Source organism: Malaya genurostris, chromosome 1 (genome assembly GCF_030247185.1).
Source record: "Malaya genurostris strain Urasoe2022 chromosome 1, Malgen_1.1, whole genome shotgun sequence".
Lineage (NCBI taxonomy): Eukaryota > Metazoa > Arthropoda > Insecta > Diptera > Culicidae > Malaya > Malaya genurostris.
Window position 1 is genome coordinate 61,083,204 of NC_080570.1, and position 21,916 is coordinate 61,105,119.

Below are 21,916 nucleotides of genomic sequence, written 5' to 3' on the forward strand. Positions count from 1 at the left end.
TCTTTCTGTGTACGTAAATCTTTATATTGCAATAATTTCTGCAAGAGAAAATCCATACAGAAATGTGTTTGTTGCTAATCAAATGTGTTAGTGGATGTAAGCTGAAACTGAAATATTTTTTCTCGAGCAGTTTTAAGGAAAGTGGAAGAGTTTTAGACCAAGATTTTCGCTTTTCTTGAATTGCAATTTTAAGCAGAATGAACTGATTGGGTTGTTTTTCAACCATATGGAAGATTCGTTAATTAAAATCAGAAAAAAGCGCACACATTGTTGACATTACTCATACGCTTGCAAAGTGTCTTGCTCCTTAAGTAAAAATCAGTTCCATCAAGGAACCATCAATTTAAATAAAAGTGATGAACTGATACAAACAAACCTGAAATAGTTATAAGATCATGTACAAAATAAATGTACTTCATTTAATGTAATTTATAATAGCAACTCGCTTGATAAAAACAGTGTTTAGATTAACTAATGAATACCAACATACTAATAGGATATTCGAAATGTATTAGGTTTAAAGTACTATGTATTGTAGATGCCACGGCGAAGAAAAACTTATGTATATTGCCTATGAAATAAACGTATTTATGAAAAAAAAAAAGGAACCATCAACCATTGAACCATCTCGCGAATGATGTTAACTTTTGGTTAAAATTTGAAATTTCGATTAGTAATTGTTCATCGAGTAGATCTTCGAGCAAAACTTACTTTATTTGATAATATATTGAAACTTTTAATTGGGGTATTTTCTTTTAATGTAAGTGTAACAAACAGAAGTAATTTTTACTAAAGCTCGGAAATAGGTATTGTTCTGCAAGATTTTTCCCAGTGTAGGAAAATAATTATCAAATTGTCTTCTCGATCGGAGTTATTTTTGACAACTGTAAAATAACGGCTCAACTGTCAAATCTTAACTAAAAGCAAAAATATGATTTTGAAATGATTGCATAAATTGTATTATTTTTCATTACATATATGTAAATACACTATATATCAATATGGATCACTATTACGATTCACGAGGAACATCACAGTAAAGTGCGGTGGCAAAAAAGGTTACTAATACACTACAAATTTTTTTAATGCACATATGACAGTTTTCCCAATCAGTACACTGAACCAAACAACTCCAAGTATATGAAATATTTCTCAACATACACTGCACATAAAAATAATCTGTTAATACGGTTTAGAATCGCAATCTGATACTAACTCGGATGAGAACATTTTGTATTTTTTTTTATGAAAATCCCTATTTATATAAATATGTGTGAAATGTGCACGCAGAACTAAACAAATTAATCTTAATGCTAGTTCCAGAATTTTACTAACATTTCCGAATGATGTACTACAATTTCTTGATTTGAAAAATTACGGTTACGGTGATATAAATGTACAATATCAGGTTGTTTAATAAATAAAAAAATGCTTCAAAATTAAACAATTTAGTATATGAATAAACCGTAATTCGCCTCTACGAGAGCTATGAATTGAAGTAAAAGTACGAAGTATAACTTGTTCTTTTGCGTACTGTAGTGTACTTATCATACTATTTATTAACATTATTTCAGTGCTAAACAAACTTTCTATTTGTCGAATTTTGTAATGATTCGTCTGTTGAAATAAATTCAATTACTTTTAAGAAAATAAATATCGAAATTTCAAAGTTCGACTAAAAGTTTAAACTATTCGCAAAACCGTTCACAGCAAGGAGCAGATCGCTTAGTATATGCACTTTTAATTCATAGACAACTTAGTAAACGAACAATTTTATTCTACATTCTAACTTTCCCCGGAGAGAAAAGATAATGTGGAGCTAATTTAAATTCAATGTCATGAACGCAATTAAAAAATATCACTGTTCACTTCATTTTAATTTTGTTCTATATATCAGAAGTGATTTGCTAAACATTGCCTTCACAGCCTATAGGTTTCGTCTTTTCAGCACTATTCATAACATTCATGAGCAAAGTTGAATACTACTTCATAACTCTTGACAGTGAATACGATAGGAGTAATTCTGCATTATTTATAGGCGATATTTACTTTCGTCAGGAAAAAACAAATTTAAATATGAAAATGTTCACACCTCTATGTAGGCATCATGCTCAATTATTTTTGACATTTCACTTCTGGTTGCACGCTAAACGCAAACTGTTAATCATGACTGAACTAATAGCCTTTTCCGTCACGAGATGGTGTTACTGTGATGTCTTTTTCGATTTATATTGAATTCGTTAAAGTGATCCATATTGATATATAATATATTTGATATATGCTTTCAGCAATTGGCACAAAACGCGCTCATATTGTGTGAGGTAAATTGGAAAACTTCTTTTGAATTCCGAGTGGGTACAACTACCCACCTACCCATACACCCATCTGCCGGGCCTGCTAATGAGATATACTAATGACTACCGGTATAATAGCCCTAGTAAGTAAGGGTATAAAACTTTGTCCTCTTTGACGGCATGTTTCGCATGGTCATTACACTGCACTCATGATCACGTAACTCTGGATCAGACGCTTAGATCAAAATAAAATCATATTCTTTCGAAGCGGGAGTGTTGTAGCTTTGATTGCAGTCTATGTTTCTGAAACTTGGTTTAACGATCGACGAGATAAGTATGTCTTCTTTAATTCACGCCCATGCACAATAATTTTCTTATCTTGCCGATAGGCATTCCGGATCTTAGTTGAAAAGCCGGTTTGCACCCAAATTGATTGCATTCCGCTCCATCGAGAGTTTGACATTATCGAAAAAAAATCTATTCCCCCGTCCATTTTACCCTATCTAACCGTCGACGTGTCGAGGAAAGGAAGAAATAGAAAAGTCTAACAATTTGCTCTTTGGCATGGAGCTCACGGGTGCGAGCGCATGTGCGAGTAGATTGCTGAGTCTGGTCGGTCTGGTTATGATGCCTTTCGATTACCGTAGTGCCGCTACGATTAGCAACAAGTTCCCCGACTCTATCCTCGGTAGTTCGGGTTGTGTTCCCCTTTCGGACGGCTGGTTGGTTTGTGGTTTGGTTTACTCACCGTAAGCAGTTTGATGCGTGTGCGGAATATATATTTCGTGGACGATGTGATGATGTTGCTCGCATAAAAATAGTTTCATTTGTGATTCAGAAATTTCAATTCCGGGGTGAGTGCAGTGTAGCAGAATACAAACGGGTCAATTTATTATTTCACTTCGTTTTAACGGTTAACGATCGTTAGAAAATAAATTTATTGTGAAGTGTGAGATGATCGTGTCATTTAAAAAACCAATAAGTACTAATTTTCGCCCTACCATTAGTGTACATGCGCACCAACGACATCTGTGAAAAAGAAGAAGACGCCTCTTTGAGTAACAGAAGCGCGGGATTCGGTACGAACAGATTCAACATCTTATCAACGGTCTAATTCTACTTGTGAACGTGGAACAATGGAAGCCGGAAAACTTTATGAAACATAATATTTCTTCAACGGAAAGCAGAAGCAGTGAGCATCTGCCTACCAACTGGAAAAATCGGTGATTGTAAAATTGTAAGATGATCCCGTAGCTGGTTTCTTTGTTCGGTCCGACAGCAACTCAAGTTGTCACAAAGTAACCATTACTGTATTGCATCGTACAAAATGCAAATGACTTGTTGGTTGTGTTCTGTTGTTGATTCCACATCTCCTCCAGTTAGTGACGGACCTTTATCGAACGAAAATGATAAGAGCGGTACGAGAAGGTACGGTGAGAGGTCCGGCCAATAATTTTTACGGTAGCTTATCTGTAGCCGGGATTTCTGTGTGAATTGTAACCAACATTCACGGGGTTTAAAAGTGATTGAATGATTACTTTCAATGACTGCCTTAATTAGTCCTCCCCGGCAACCGGTAGCTTGTTCCGAAAAAAGACCATTGAAGTGCTCATCGAAATACAGCGACAAGTGGAAAGGTGTACTGAAAAGTATTAGTATTAGTATTGGTGATTTGGTAACTGATCGTCCGTATGGAACTGTAAGACAACCGCTTAGATTCATTTAACGGCAATTTACTGCCATTGAGAATGACTAAAAATAGCACTGGCTTGGTATAAGACTCCAATATGGAACTAGGCGTTCAACACTGAACAGATTAATTTTCTTTTCATTCTCCATTTACGGACCAATTATCTTAAGTTTCACTAACCCGGTTGCACCTGTAAGTATAGCTCACTATCCGTGTTTCATCAGATCGGTTCAATTGGTCGAATTTGGTGAGTAAACTGGTACTTCTACCTTACGTTGCGAATCGATATGTAAGTGTTGAACGTGGTTGGCTAGCTTCTGTGTGCCGTAAGTACTGGCGTCATCGCTTTGTTATAAGCGCACTGCCAGCGTGAGACGGCGCAAAACTTTGCGAATCATTCGCAGAAGGGTGGTACAGAGAAATATTGAGTTCTGATTTATGACCACATGTGAAGGACTGTGAGAGCGTAGGACAATTACTGGTGCTATGCAAATGCAGATGGCCCAGAGCAAATAAATAAAAAATATCTAAACTAAAAAATCTATTCCGAGTTTCAGTTGAATTGGATGAGATTAGCCGCCGGAACAATGCCGGAATAATGTGATGACGTTAGATCACCAGCAGAAGCTGTTAAGTGTGGTAGCAATAAGATCGTCATTGAGGAGTGAAAAGTGATCTAATGTTATCCATAGCAGCAATGTCTGAGGCAGTAGGCTAATGTAGACTCACTGCAGAGAGGTAGCTTACATAGTTTTCTTCGGTTTGTTGCCATTATGACATAAATCGGTATTAATTTGGTTTAATTCAATGTTCAACAAGAAAAAAATTGATGGACGAAACTTGCGATCAAACAAATTTTCTCCAATCCGTGAAATTTTTCTTTTATCGTATTCCTCGGCCATCGATATACTTTCTCATTCTATCGTTTGTCCGATAAAGACATATGAGATTTGAGGGACCTTTTTGCCGGCTAGCTAAGTAGAAGAACTTGCGCTATCGTTGCGACGATAAATACAAGGTATAATTCAAAAGTTCCAGGACTTTTTGAACAGCGCGGCTCCCAGTGTCGCCAGCTGTCTGAAATTTTTATCCGTCAATGGTGTATTTACCAGTGTTGTCGTATGAAATTTTCATTCAACAACATTCAATGTCTTCTGAATTCAACATTCAAGAGACATCATTAAAGTGGTCAAAAAGGACCAACATTTTTGTATTCGATTGTGACAAGTGACGAAACATGGTGCTTTGAATATGAATCCGAAATCAAGGGTCAAATTGCGAAGTGGCAGTCTTAAGGTGACCGTGGACAGAAGCCAAGGAAAATAAATGTAAAAGTATTGGTGAAACAATACTTTTTCATATAGTAATAGTATTTGTGAGTAGAGAGGAATGAAATAATAATATTTGTGTGCTGAAAGGAATACAGGTGCAAGAACAAAATGTAAACATTGAAACTATTCAAATCACCTAGCAGAACAGAGTGGACTTATCTCATCTTCATGTTCATTCTGAATTTAACAAATTGAAATCATGTTACCAAAAGAACATAATGATTGTGCCAAAGAAGATAGTTTACTGTTTGCCCTCGCTTGGTTCTTGGCATTTTGCTTACATTACAAAGTAAAAAGAAAGCTGTTACATTGATGGATTAAGTAGAGTAACACGAAATCAGAACAAACTCTGTTACAATGGCTTTTTATATTAATTTTAATTTTTGAATATGAAGCTCCCATATTCAAAACATACAAACCAACAAATTCTACATTTTCCATTTTGTCGACAACATCATCGTTTTCGGATAGGAAAGCAACCTCACCCAGAGAACAGTCAAGTGGCACTTGATGAGAGGGCTTGATGACAAATCGGCTATTTGCTCTGAAAAGATTTATCATGCAAATTTGATGATATAATTTCATATATTGACGAAAATATTTTAGAACTTTCAGGAATCAGGAATCAGAACAAATTGGCTCAAATGGCACGTTCCCCTTGATATTTGGAGATTTGTGCCTTGCCATCAATTTGTTTTTAGCATCATTTTCCCGATATATAAGAGGAAAGAATTGAAAGGAGGGTTGGACTAGGAGGATGGGAAAAATTGACGACACAAAAACACATAAAAGCAGAAGTAAATTCTGCACCCCTAAGGGATGCCGAACAATCTGCTGAGGATCACATTTAGTGGAAGCAGAAGTAAATTCTGAACCTCTACGAGGTCCCGAACAGTCTGCTGTTAATAAAACCTCCAACCCCCGAGAGAATTTAGAGATCTTACAAAAGCGACACCATTCTGAACTCCCGGAAGAATGCAGAACGATTCGCAGTATGTACGAGCAGAAGTAAATTCGGCACCCCCTAAAGGATGCCAAACAATCCGCTAAACCCTATTTAAGGTGAATACAGAAGGGATTCATTCACTCCAGGAAGAACGATGAACCCTTCTGACTATAGCTCCTTACCACATTGGGTGAGAAACGAGAGAATATCCTTCAATTTTAGCTCCGCATACACAGACTCAACCATGTATGGAGAACCAAAAACCCGGATACGTAGCTGCGTCAATGCGGGACAGTTACATATCAGATGATATGAAGTACCATAATCGCATTCACACAAATCACACGAATAATACTCAGCACGTTGAATAGTAGCCATGTGATAATTGAGTTTGCAATGTCCAGTCAGAGCTCTGACCAGAATACTGCAATGTTGCTTGGAGAAATGCAGTAGACACTTTGACATTTTCAGATTTAAATCTAGTAGAAATGCTTTTGTCTGAGCGCAAGCTTTGTTTGCAAGCTGCGCCAGTAGCTGGCATGTTTGGATGCAGCCCAAGAACGAATCTTGTGCTTTATCCAACTAGTTGAAAGTGGTAAAGCTGGTTCAGGACCAACGAAATCATTCGTTGCACCAGCTCTAGCCAACTCATCAGCCCATTCATTTCCAGTAATACCAGAATGGCCGGGTACCCATAAGAAGTAAACAGCATTTGAAATGCTGAGGTCTTCAATTTGAGTTCGACATGCGATCACTAGATTCGACCGTGAGTCATTCGAACTGAGTGCTTTTAAGGCTGCCTGACTGTCGGAACAAAAATAAATTCGTTTACCACAGATCCTCTGCTGAAGTGCCGATTGTACTCCACACAGAATCGCGTAGATTTCTGCTTGGAACACAGTACAGTATCTACCAAGTGAATGAGACTGCTCCAGCCTCATTTCACGACAGTAGACACCAGCACCAGCACGACCATTCAACAGAGAACCGTCCGTATAACAAACTATGTGTTCATCAAGTTGTCGTTCCAGACAACCAGACAACCATTCCTCACGAAGAGGATAGCTCACATGGAATGTTTTGAAAGGAAAACTGCATATGAGGTCACTAGGAGCGAGTAAATACTCATCCCATGTAACCATTTGAGACCACAAGCGAGTGTGGCTGGTAGCATAATCTAATGGGTTACTGTTCCAAAGCCCTGTAACCTTAAGACGGTATGCACAAGATAATGCTTCTTGTTTTAGGAACACATGTAGTGGTTTAATGCACAGTAGCGCCTCTAGAGCAGCAGTAGGAGTTGTCGTGAATGCTCCTGTCATCGCCATTAGGACCATCCTTTGGAGATGATTTAGCTTTGACTGAACTGTCGCGACTTCTCCTTTCTGCCACCATACAAGACATCCATATGCTAAAATTGGTCTAACAATAGTTGTGTAGATCCAATGAATATATCTGGGTTTGAGTCCCCATGATTTTCCAAAAGCTCGTCTGCATTGGCCGAAAGCCATACAAGCTCTCTTAATCCTGAAGTCAATGTGAGCAGACCAATTCAGTTTTGAGTCAAGAATAACCCCGACGTATTTAACTTGATCGACCACAGTGACCTCTGAACCGAAGAACTGTAACGGACGAGCTCCTGTGATTATCCTACGATGAGTGAAAAGCACCATTGATGTTTTGCCCGGATTTACAGACAATCCAACCTGACAACACCATTGTTCAACAGATCGCAGGGCTTGCTGCATTAAATCAAAGAGAGTGTTAATGCTTATACCGGTCATCAATATATGATAATCGTCGGCAAAACCATAAGTCGGAAATCCAAGGTTATTAAGTTTCCTTAACAAACCATCAGCGACTAGGTTCCATAAAAGTGGGGATAGTACACCACCTTGAGGACACCCACAGACACTCAGCTTTCTAATCTCTGCTTGCCGAAGCGATGAACAAAGAAGTCGATTGCTAAGCATTGCGTGTATCCAATTTGTGATACTTGAAGGTATGCCATGACCACGGGCTGCTTCCAGAATTGAATTGAAAGACACGTTAGCAAAGGCACCTTCTATATCTAGGAAAACTCCCAAGCAAGATTGCTTTTGTGAGAAAGCTTTTTCAATGTTGTACACAACATCATGTAACAGGGTTGTAGTGGACTTTCCACGCTGGTAAGCATGTTGCATTCCATGTAGCGGTTGCACGCCCAGACTAACATTCCTGATATAGTGATCGACTATGCGTTCCACTGTTTTAAGAAGAAATGAGTTAAGACTGATAGGCCTGAAACTCTTCGCTTCCTCATAAGTGTCGCGACCGCCTTTGGGAATAAATTTGACAATTATTTCCTGCCAGGCTCTTGGAATATATCCAGTCGCAAGACTAAAAGTAAGTATTTTCTTCAAAACATGTTTGAAATGTTCATACCCTTTCTGCAGTAACACTGGGAAAACTCCATCCTTTCCAGGAGATTTGTACGGAGCAAAACTCTCAACTGCCCATTTGACCGATTCAATCGTCACAACGCTTCGAGCAAGGGCCCAAGAATCGTAACTACCTGAAAAAGTCTCGGGAAGAGCTGTCGGTGATGGATCCATACATCCTGGAAAGTGAGTGCTAAAAAGGCAGTGAAGTACATCACTTACATCAGACAAGTGTTCACCATCTGAAGTTCTTAAGAAACTGACATTAAAGTCCTTAGACTTCGAAAGTAACTTATTTAATCTGCTAGCCTCGTTGAGACTAGAGACATTTGTGCAGAGGCTTTTCCAACCACTTCGCTCAGACGATCGAAGAGCATTTTTGTAAGCCCTTCGAGCCAACACGAATGCCTCCGACCCATCTCTGCGTCGGTGGTTCCAAGCTCTTCTGCATAGTTTCCTTAGTCTAGCAAGTTCAGCATTCCACCAAGGAGTTCCTCTAGTAGCTCGCACAATCCGAAGTGGACAAGCCTCTTCATATGCTGCAACTATGAGTGAATTTGTCTCGTCGACAACATTTTCCAAATCAATTGGGGTTTCAATTGTTGGTTGGTACCCGTAAAATCTAGTCGCCAAGCCCTCTTCATAGAGGTCCCAGTTTGTAGATTTGGGATTACGATATGTGACAATATCAAATTTAACGTTTGAATGATCAAAGAATATGTACTTATGATCAGACAACGAAGGTTCGAGCTCATCGGAGACGAGCCAATTCACCAACTCATGCGCAATTCTATCAGAGCAGAGAGTTACGTCCAAAACCTCCTCTCTTCCAGATCTCGCAAAAGTTGGGCGGTTTCCTGCATTGACTATGTGCAGGTTTGTACTGCTCACGAATTCCATCATATCAGAGCCTCTCGAATTTATATCTGTGCTGCCCCAAATGATATGGTGAGCATTTATGTCACTGCCGATTACAAGCGGTATATCACTCTTGCAGCAGTATGATACAACCTTTTTGAAGTCATCGCTTGGCGAAGGTTGGTTATGCGGTAAATATGCCGAACAATAGACATATTTCCTATCTATGCCATCAATAGTCATACCAACTGTGACAGCACAAATATCCCGAGTTGTGAGCTCCGATATGAGAGAAACATCGAGAGCACTATTTGCAAGTATGCATGCTCGAGGCATTTCACGTGGATTAGTCATACCGATCTTGTTGAAGGCAACAAAGACTGGGTTTAACAATTTTCCAACGTAGAAGTTTCCCTTTTGGAGATATGGTTCTTGAACCAAAGCTATAGAAGCTTTACCTTCTTGAAGAAGTCTGGATAGATTCATAGTTGCTGTACGTTTATGCTGAAGATTGATTTGTGCCACTCTAACCATTATAAATTAGAGTAACGAACATTCCACCTCCAGCACCAACCGTACAACTACAAGAAACCAAATATATTGGCTTATAATCGCCTATAGCGAACCATGTAAGGATTTTTTTAAATGTTATTATCATTTAAATCCCACGAGTTGCGAAGAAAAAAGTCGTCCACTGTGCCAGAGCTTCGCTTAACACAGTAAGGGAGCACCCCAAAATATTCCGTTCACGACTGCATTATTTAACCTCCTGCAGCCATTCAGCCATCGGCACGGAAATACACCTTGGCTTAGTAGTTCCTATTTTTGTGGCCTTTTACGACATGGAACAGGAAACCAGTGGATCAATTCTTGGTAAAAAAAATAATTCCGCCGGATGCCACACGGCTTACCTGTTTGGTGGACTTATACCACCGGTACAGGTGGACCGTAGCGTTATTCTTAGCCAGTTGGGAAACCGCTACCGACACTACACGGCTATCTAGGCTGCTCAGAGAGGGAAGTTGACATTGATGGTCAACTTCCATGGATGGCCGAGCAGCCAAACAAAGATCTGAAAAGATTTATCATGCAAATTTGATGATATAATTTCATATATTGACGAAAATATTTTAGAACTTTACCTATTGATACCAAATTATTGGATCCAGTACAGTTTCTAAATTCCGTGGTATTGTTTTGAACCGGCACTTCTGGCAGTTCTTCCACTGTTTGAACTGATGAGTCCCGCACATACTCACTACCCAAAACACACTCTATCAACGTATTCCATCTATTTTTCTATTGATTGATCTATTGATAGATGGACGAGACATTTTGAAAACATTGCAATACTTGAACTGTTTGTTTATTTTTTGCATTCCATAGCGACGGTAAATAAGACAACAGGGTTGCGAATAACTTGGAGGGGAAGCAATGTTTGAAATGGAAATAAGTGAAATGTTATAGTTTTCTTTAAAAATATATTGAAATTTTAGATGGTGACGTACGAAAGTAGTTTTGGTCCGTAATTTTAACTATATCAATGTGCGACTAATTGAAAATAATGCCATTTTAAGTGCATTGCAAGGTTTTTCTTTCTCTCATTATACTGGCATCACTGCCAGTATAAAAGGGTGGCATTACCAATACTAAAGCAGGCCGGCAAACTTTTAATCGTGGATTTTTGGAAAATTTTCAAAACCAGAACTGTGAGTTATTCAAAGGTTTTATAATAAACTGTTTAGATCAGAGGATAAGTTTACCGGTGAAGAACAACTCAAAAATGTTTCATAAAGCTTACTTATGTCATAGAGCTATAAACAGCAGTTGAAATCTTGAGGTGAGTGAAAAATAAGAACATTCTAAGAAGAAACCTTCTAATGAAGTTCCGAAAAAGTTTTGCACAAATCATTCTTCAGAGTTGATAGTTTATCGTAAACATATATCAATACGATGAGTGATTATGTCACCAAATTGCAGTAGCAATTGTATGCAACATATTTACCCCTACGCGTAGAAAAAATGTGTTTTATGGTTTGTTTACATCTAAGGTAGGGCAAAATAGCGGATGGTGTGGCTCGCTTCCATGGTCACCTTAATGTTGACTCTTTGCAGAGGCATCTCGTGACAAAACTCACAGGTTGTGCATTGCTTATGCAGTATGATATCAGATGTAACAGTTCGTTGTAAGTGAAAACTAAAGACAGAGGAATGGGTATTCCCTTGTGTTGTTTTTAATAAACGTATTTCATATCATCGATACAGTAGAAGAATTAGGCGCTCTACATGTCGAGTAAGTCTGTCAATAACTTCATCAATAAAAGCTTTTTGACGTTGCAACTGATACAGCAAACAAATCGCAGAGCTGAGTTCTCTTCTTGAATCTGGGCAGTAGCTCATGTGCACGGAAAATACACTAACACAGAGATACTTGAAATTTGGGAAATTCGGTGTATATGAGATGGATATGAATACACGCAATTTCGGTTCACAAGGCAAAGTGCTCTAATTCAGAGCGCAGCGTATTGGCTACGGCAATGCGATATGAAAAGATCTTCTGGCTGTCATTGTCCAGCAAGCATTTACGGTGAATTGGTGTTTATTGTGCTGTGGACAAAATCGCTCATTATTTAATATCCGGTATCCAAACTCTAAAAATATAATTTAATGCTCCCATCCGCAATGCACATGAGGACCAGAAGAGGATACAAAATTTTAGACAGATGGCGACACTAGGAGTCGCGCTGTTTGAAAAGTCTTGGAACTTTTTAATTGTACCTTGTAGTACTTAAAAACTGGTGGATGAGGATTCAATGTGCTTTCAAATATGGAAAGAGAGTGTTTTATCAATTTATGGCATAGGAACAACCCCCAACTGTCGATTTCTAAAAACCTGGATGATTAGCGATTTTTTGGGAATCTTTACTCGAATTAGGCAAATGTTCGAATCGATGGTTTCTGTACAAAAAATTTTATTCTTCTATACACAAACTTCAAAGTTATTGAGGAAAACATTTTCAATTATAGGTTTTCGTTCCTAAAGGGTAACGATTTGTGTATAGCGCATAGGACTAATTTCGTTACTTTTTTGATGGTGTCTTTGGAGTGCGTATTAAAGCAGCGTAATTCCATATGCCAAGGTTTTGTTCCATTACTAAATTTCAATTTGGATTTTCAAGTATTATATCTGAAAAATGATATATCTATTTGCATTTTACATCACGTTTAATCAAAATCCTTAATTATCAATGATATTTCAATCTTTTGCTTTGACCGTTTCATCCAATCCGAGAGCCCAGGCCCGTGCGCAGGAATCATTCAAGGGGGGGGGGGGGGTTGGTTACAAGGAAGGTTTCAAGGGAGGGTTCAAGGTACAATTCAAAAGGGGAGGGGGTTCTCAAAAAGTGGGGAAGTACTCTATTATTCATGGAACTTAATGTTGAAAATTCTCTCATGGGGTGGGGGGATTTAAACCTCCAAATAACCCTCCCAGCGCACGGGCCTGCGAGATCCCACGTTTCGAAAGTCGTACAAATTTATTTGGAAACGCAGAAATGGGAAGTTCTGTCCCTTCCCCGCCATATTCACCGGGCATTGCTTCAAGCAATTACCATGTATTTGCTCCGATGCATGACACATGGTTTGTCGGAGCCGCTTCGGAATCTACGGAATGACTAGAAATTAGATCGATTCATTCATCAAATCTAAGCTTCACCAGAAAGATGGCAAAAGTAGTGGACAACGATGGACAATACTTTGAATAACAGTACTGTGATGATACCCTGAAGCGGCTTTCAGAGTGAGCGCGGAACACTGAGCAAAGCGATGTACTGTTAACGCATCGCATCCACTCAGCGATGTCAGATCTACGGGAATTTCCGTAGATCTGCGGATTCGAAGATATGCTACGGGCCTACTCTACGGAAATTGGATGTTTGCTACATAAATCTACGAAATTTGAATTTATCAACGGAGAACTACGGGAACTAGTCTTGTCTGGCGAGCAAAAAAAAAAGCTTTTCACAGGGAGAGTTTCCGAGAAAAATCGTTCTACGGAAATTGCACTACTAACTTCTGGCATCGCTGCATCCACTCTGACAGATTTGCTTTGATCATATGGAACAAGCTCGTACGCGCGTCTTGACGCTTCGCGTGATGCTTGCACTCTGAGGTTGCTGTCAGAGTGAAAGCGTCACGCAAAGCGTCTGGATGCACGTGTGAGCTAGTTACATTTGATCAAAGCAAACCTGTCAGAGTTAATGCGATGCGATAAAGGTACATTGCATTGAATCGCTTCGCTTCGCATCGCGTTCCGCGTTTACTCTGACATCAACATCAATGCAAAGCGAAGCAAAGCGTTTTGATGCGATGCTCACAAGCGCGTGTGGTCGCGTCGCAAATCGCATTCACGAAACTTTTCGAAGAAGCCTACGAATTAATTCCAAAACTTGATGAAAACGAATAGAATTTTTAGAATTAGTTCTGTAATTCTTACACTGTGCATGCCTCGTTAGTTGATGGCCAAAAAATATGAATTCGGTTATTCCGGTTCCCAGTTCCGGAAGTACCGAGAATAGTAATCAAAACTTAAAAACGGAGCTCATTATCGTTTCCCAGAGATGACAAAATTGATTTTCACAAACTTAGGTTCAAACGGAAGGACTCTCATAGATTTCAATTGAATTTCGTTTGGATCTAATTTCAACAGTGAAAACATCTTGTAAATTTTGCTCAATACTGTTCCAATTTGTAGGTTATGTACGTTTGTGGTTGAACAAACTTTGTTTTTATTCAGAACTAATCGATTTTTTTAAATGAATTTTACAATAATATTTATGAATATGTGCGTAAGACGAGCAAGCCAGCATCACACCACTAGATGAATGAATGCAGTGTTGTTTCAAATGTTTTGAAACAAATAACAAACCGCCAGACGTTTTATCAATGATGTTTTGCTCGCTGCCTCATAAACACAAACGTTCCTGGCTTCTATTCCGTCCAAAGAATGCAGCAAAGATCAACCAAACTGTAAAAAAATAAACAATCTAAACATTAATCAATGCAACAAAAATCAGGATTCGGCTTCTTTCAAAATAACTACAGTTATATAATAAAACACAAAGTTCTGTTCGCTGAGGAATTTAAAGACGTTCAGTTCGGTTACATTTTCGCTTTAAAAGGTCGATCTGTCACTTGTTCCATTTTAATTTTCTCGAGCGGCCTTTATTTATTCTACTTACAGCTGCTGCATACTGATTTCGCAATCGCAATGATAGGTCAGTACCTGCAAACAAATTCTATTTTCAGCGATTTTGAACTTGAGCCCACCGAGGTGTGTATGCGAGTAAAGTTTGCTGCTATTTTTTTCTCGGCGGCATGTTATATGTCATTCAAACACTGTTACGTTTATGTTTTTGTCTATACACTACTGGTGGCTGCTTTTCGGCACCGGACCACCAGTTCAGGGTCGTTTACCTTGTTGGTCTCCTGGAGAATCATCACTTCACTATTTTTTGGGGCGGACTTTTCTTCCCACCTGTGGTCACTGAGCGAATCGTTTGCGGCGGAAACAAGTTACATACAAAAACAAAATGGACGACACAGCTTGCATATAAAAAGACCGCACAATTTTAATCTTAGGCACTATATTTTGTAATAAAAAAAAAATTGAATATTAAACTTTTTACTACTTGCGCAAGTTTATTCGTCGATAACTTCTTCTCAACACTCCGTTGCGGCCGTGATGATCGTTGGTCGACTTGGTTCCTGGCGACGACGAGCGGGACGGCACTGACTTCGGGGCGATGGGACAGCAATTCCAAAGAAATCAGCAACTCGGCCTGTTTGTAGCGAAGGCCTATGTTCCGGAGAGTGATACTGCGCGCACTATTTTTCGTTTCACCGCAAAGCCACACACGTCGGGTTAAAGGCAAACAAATTCAACCGGTCAACTTTGTCTGTCGCACTTTTCCCGTATCAAATGTTCGTGGGGCACCTTCGGCACGAAATACTGATCCCTTTGGATCCACTTAGAAAAATATTTCTATCACGAAACGGATTGTGATCCCTTTGGATCAAGTTTAAACTTTTCGAACTGAAACGCGTTGTCACTTTTGGCGTGTGACTCTCGGCTGCGACCTTCACTCGTCCGGATCAGAATAATATAAGCTCCCGCTCAAGGGTTTTCCCGCGGTTTTATCGGCTTGCTGTCCATTTTCCATCCCAATCCCACCGCCGCCTTCAAAGCATGCCACCCCGCATTTTATGCTGCGATGATGACGATGATGACGACGATGACAGTGTGTAGACAGATGACGTTTACAATGTATTATCGTTTTCTGGTTGGTGTCTTGACTAATATTTGTACCTACTATACTTGTTTCCTTTTCTTAAATATTATTTAATATGTGATAGGATTTGATATATGAATTGAACAATAACAAAGATATATACATAAATTGATGAATATAAATAAATAAATACTTTTGAATATAATATATAATTTAATAATGAATATGTAGTAAATAAATGGAAATAAATAAATTTTGAATAAATAAATAAATAAATAAATAAATATGTTGATAAATAAATAAATAAATAGATAAATAGAATAAATAATTAAACAAGACTCTACTTTTGACACCAACCTTTACTGTTGAGCAGAACTTAAACGTGACTCAAACATGTAAACACGGAGTATGAACGCGATTGACGTTTAACTTCTACTCAGACATTTACTGACAATGAAATAAACAAAAATATACAATATTTGAAAAATATATACAAGCTGGACTCAGTGACCAAAAGAATTATATTGTGACCAAAGAATAACAGGTCACAACACCGAAACACAAAGTTTTATTTTCACTCGCGTTCCTCCGTATTGAATGGGGTGAATGTGTCTTCTGATATACAATATCCGAGGAATCAACGAAAAAACATGTCAGTATTTTTGCTTTGTGAGTAAAAATTCTTAGGATCACAACGGTGATGATGAGCTTTTCAAATTTTACTCATTTTTCAAGCTTGTGCTTTATCCAACTAGCTAAGAGTGGTGAAGCTGATTATGGAGTAACGAATTCAGAGATATTCGATTTGAGTTCGACATGCGATCGCTAGGTTCGACCGTGAACCATTCGAACTGAGTGCCTTTAAAGCTACCTAAGCGAATAAGACTGATCTTGTCTCATTTCACGACAGTAGACACCAGCACCAGCTCGGGCATCCAACAGATAACCGTCCGTATAATAAACTATGTGCTCATAAAGTTGTCGCGCCAAACAAACAGATTCCTCAGCCCTGTAACCTTAAGACGGTACACACAAGATAATGCTTCTTGTTTTAGGTACACATGTATGCAGAACGCATACATAATTTGATGCACAGTTGCGTCTCTAGAGCAGTAGTAGGAGTAGTCGTGAGTGTCATCGCCATCCTTTGAAGATGATTTAGTGTTGATTGAGCTTTTATTTTCTGCCATCATACAAGGCATCCATGTACTAAAATTGGTCTAACAATAGTTGTATAAATCCAATGAATATGTCTGGGTTTGAGTTCCTATGTTTTTTTTTTTCAAAAAAAGAACACGCAAGGTCGAAAGTCATGCAAGCTGAGCTTTCTTAATGCTGAAGTTAATTCGAAGTGCACTAGTTATCAAGTCCTCTTAGTAGAATTGGGATTACGATATTCAAACGGTCAAAAAAGATATACTGATATACATCGAAGACGAATCAATTTTCCAATTCATGTTCTGTCGGAGTAGAGAGTTATGTCCAAAACCTTCTCTCTTCCAGACTTCGCAAAAGTCGGCCAATTACCTGCATCAACTGTTACAAAACTGAGATGCTCACAAACGTCATCAGCTCAGAGCCTCTCAAATTCAGATCTGAGCTGTCCCAAATGATGTGGTAGGCATTTATATTGGTGAAGGTCACCTTTTTGAAGTCATCGTCCAGCAAAGACCGACTAAGCGACAAATAAGTCGAACAATAGACATAATTCTGACTATCAGTGCGGTGAAACTTCATTGGAATCGAATATTGTTAGATGAAAATTAAATTTATGGCCGTTGACTGTCAGCATATCTCTTCTTATTTATTTTACTTTTGTTGCTGAGTCTCCCAGAATTCATCGTCATTTGAATAACCGGACCTAGTAACTTGAAGTTTTGCTTACTCAGTTTGTAGTGCCAAGTAGTCTACCTGTTTCATTGTCTTCACTGTGGGTAGTGAACAAGTGCGAATGAATAGGTATAAACATCAACTCGATTACCAAAACTCTCTCCCCACGTAATGATAAATAGATGGTGGCGGTTCTCATTTGAATTCTCGATTATCATCTTTACGTTAAAATCGATAATTTTGACTGTTTGAAATGTATTGCGATGTGTTAAACATTAAAAATGAAAACTGAAATAGGGATCAATTAATTTATGTTTATTTTGTAATTGATATTTCAGTTATCATGACTGCTTTACCTTTCATCCATTATCTTGAACCAACTCGAATGTTTACATGAACCTCACTTGAAGGCCGCTCTCTCATTCAATTATAAGAGATATTTGTTACTCGGAGAGATAAACTGACGGTGGTTAAATTGAGCTTCGGTAGAAAGAGAAACGAATAAAGCACGGGATGATGCCCATTCGGTGCGACAGCGATGGTTGTTTGTTAGAATGTGAAGTTTACTGCAGTATAGTGATCGTCAGTGTGTGCACACATTTATTTTCAATTGAATTGAATGGAGTTTTATAGCAATGCTGTCTATGCCATCAATTTTTCAGTCGGGAGATCCGCAAGGATAGAGCTCAAGATTTTTCACTTACGACTGTTGCACGGCTTGGCACGGCAAAACACCTTCACCTGGAAGATCCCGTTTTATTAGCTATTTACGACATGGGATAGGAAACCAATGAAATCATCTTGGTAAACTTGTGGTATAACTAACGCTCGTATATTTTTTTTTTACGAAGAACAGTACATTTTGCACAAAAATAAAAAATACAGTTCATCGACTTTGAAAAAAAACGGTACATTTCGCAGTATGCATTTTCTCTAATAGTAATGAACAAAAAACAAAAGCGAATAGTTATCGGATAATTAAAATAAAATATCTCGATAGTTTTTTGTTGTTTCCCTTTTTTAAGGTAATTTTCAGTTCGATATGAACAAAAAAAAATGCACGAATTAATCATCACACATATTTTGCAAAAAAAACTAAACTGCTCTGCACTGACGAGTCAAAGACACGGCTATCTAGGCTTCTCGGAAAGGGAAGTCTACATTGGAGGCCAATTTACATGGGTTGTCAAGCAGCCATTCTCAATAGATAGTTGTTGATCATGGTCGTTGGAAAACTCCTGAATTGGCAAGTGATTTGCAAATCTAGATAAAAAAAATTCAAGTTTTTGGAATCTATGAATTTGAAGCTCAACAAGGAAGAGTGTTCGTTCATCAAAGCACACAAAAACCTTGGTAGGTTTGTTCAGAGTTCCAAAAATGGTGTTCGGAACGCCGGTAAAGACGTTACACTAGGGTAGAACCAAATTTTGATTTTAGCTCCATCAAATTTTTCGTGTTTCGTGTTCCTTTTTGGTCCCATAAAAATTTTGCTAATTTTTAAGATTGATCGGTGAAACTATATTTTCGCGCCCGAGGTTAAAAGTTTGTATGGGATTTAGTATGGGGAAACTGACTATCCACAAGAATTCGATCACTCTATGGACTCTCAAGTTACTTTTGTAGAAAATTTAACGAGAAAGAAAATCTTCAAAGACCGCATAACAATCCGACGTTTGTAGAAAAAGTTTTTAAAGATAAACCGATACAAGGTCCTAACAATGATTCATTTTTGATTATACCTAGTTCCACTGCTGCTAGTGATCGTAATATGATTTGAATTTCTTTTATTGTGCTATAACGGCTAATCTGAGTTGTTTTCATGAATTCACAATAGTTACTCAGCCTAGTATGAAGATTCATTTTAATTGACAAATTATGTTTCAAGACATAAAAAAATTTACCTTTGTATTTAAAAATAAGTTTTTAATGTTTTAGGCAATGTTCTAGATAAATTCAAATCCAATTAGTTAACACATAAGCTCTCTATCTCATATAGTTTACAAGATATAGACGATCCCATTTTATACAATCAATAAAACATCAATTTACATGATTGATTTCGTTCTTCTTCCTCTTTTGATTTTCCTCCGACTATTCATTTGACCACGGCCTGTCTGTTTGAGTCTGTGTATCAAATTTAGAATTAACAAAATGGTTGTTACTTTAAAGAGTCCTTGTAAATCACCAAGACCAAAACGGAAGCTGGGAAACGAGCCAACTGGTTTCGGAAAACTTCTACTCAAAGCAGTCGATTTACGCGAGTTTTCGACTATTTCGAATTTCACCACACAGCATTTTTCATAACAATGTATATATCAACCGAGTTTCTAAACAAAAGTAATGAAAAGCTGGGAACGAATAGTCAGTTTATAACTGCACTAGATCGTGTAAATGCTATACAAGTAGTAAAATGATGTAGCGGAACGTGCAATTTAGCTTGTATCCGATTCCAACAACAAGATATTGAATGATATCCAGCAACAACATGATTTGTTGCAAATAGTGAAGCACAACCGAGTAAATTAAACCATAAAAAATAAATTTGAAATAGAAGCAGAAAGTAGTAAGCTGATAAGATGTAAGATGTGTCGAATAAAAGATTTCTCTAAAATGTCTACTATCTGAATTCAGAAGTTTTAAGAATCGTATGTGAATGATGCAAGCTCACTTTGGGTAGACAATTTAGTGGGGTGGCAAGTGATCAGGAATTTTAGTGAAAACCCTGAAAAAATATTACTAGCTCTAATATGAGTAACAGTTATTAGCATCATGATTTTTTTTCAACAAGTGAAAAGTAAGAGACAATTCCCAATTTCGCGTTTGAGCGAGATGTTCAGTGAAAGTGTTGAAACAATTTATTGTCTCATACAGGTTCTATGTTGATCATTCCATTGGAAATCGGGCCAACACCCTAAGTCGTCCAGTGATTTCTAAACCCCTAAAAATAAGCAGTTTTAAATCGATCAGCAAGCATCCGGACTTTCTCAGCTGTTATCAAGAATAGTACAATGAAAGCTCATCTTGAAAAATAAGAATGATTTCTGTTGGATTTTTAATAAGTTTTAGAATAAGTATTCAACACACTTGCAAAATTGATGGCAAAGTCTCGAGGTAACATCAGGAAAACTTTGAATAAATTTAATAAAAATTCTTAGGACCCTTCATGTTTTTAAGTTGGCTAATGATTGCCCTTATTTCTTCACAATTTGTCTCAGTAATGTCATATTGAGACATTACTTGTGTTATTGAGATGTCAATATGTCACAAAATTAGAAAAGTTGTCGACTTGGATATTATCCACTATTTGCAGGATGTATTTGAGTTCCTTCTTTGAGAGCTGAAACTGATTTCTGAGGATCAGTATAGAATCTTGAAAAATTTCACAATATGGATTGATTTGTTTAGTGAATCTACGTTTAATTTTCTTTTAAAGGTCCTCGACTATTCCATAGTAGGGGAATATATAGAGATATAGGGAGATTTGAATTTAGTTTGTGCTCTTGGAACTGATAGATTCCTAACTTCAAGAATGTACTGAATTAAATTATGTATTACTGTATCGATATTTCCCAAAACAATTTCAGGGTTTACATTGCTTTCGAAATGAGATCTGTATCCTAGCCGATTACTTCTAAGGTGGTAGAATATGTAACTAATTGAACTAATCATTGCTTAATTTGAAACCCTGAATGTTATTGGTAGATGATCTGAAATAAAGTCAGTTCACAACAAATGTTACATTGATCTCCTAAAATCAGATTAATTGTAGAAGGATTTCTCATAGAATATAAATTAGTTGAGCTATTCGGAAAAAAACTGACTAAAAACCAGGGAGAGCTCATCATGAAGAACTCGTTATTTTCTTGATTACTCCCTGAGAGATGCTTAGCATTTTTGAATTCTATTAAGAAAAAAAGATCCATATCTTGTGAGTTTTCAAGGCTATTATTTGATTTATTTGCTCATCAACGCATTGGCATCGTAAACATGCTGCATTTAAAAAATGGGATGACAAGATGGATGTACCTGCTGTTTATTGACTAATAAATACATTAGAACAAAGTTGGTGTTTTAGAAGAGCAAGTCGTGGCAGCCGAACGGTTTTACTAAATCTTAGATATATGTACATCTAAGGATTTTAAATTGAATTTTATTACACGAGAATTTATATTTTTTTGCCTGATATGACATTGTTAATAATTGAATTTATGGTCTTCATCACAATCAGAGCATAACAATTCATCTGAGGGTATCGTT

At 37.7% G+C, this 21,916-nt stretch overlaps 1 protein-coding gene across 7 annotated transcripts in view; it reads left to right on the top strand.

The window, feature by feature from the left end:
- LOC131440221 (atlastin) overlaps positions 1-21,916 on the top strand; it is a 53,187-nt gene that overhangs the window by 6,046 nt on the left and 25,225 nt on the right. Inside the window, exon 1 of one of the 7 annotated variants that reach the window (XM_058611306.1) lies at positions 2,886-3,148. The exons of 2 other annotated variants lie outside the window; for them this stretch is intronic. The gene's annotated coding sequence lies outside the window, so the exon portion shown is untranslated. Of the gene's footprint in view, positions 1-2,885; positions 3,149-3,263; positions 3,532-3,635; positions 3,723-3,789; positions 3,932-21,916 lie in introns of those variants that run through there. 4 more of the 7 variants (XM_058611310.1, XM_058611308.1, XM_058611309.1 and 1 more) reach the window with 4 other exon arrangements.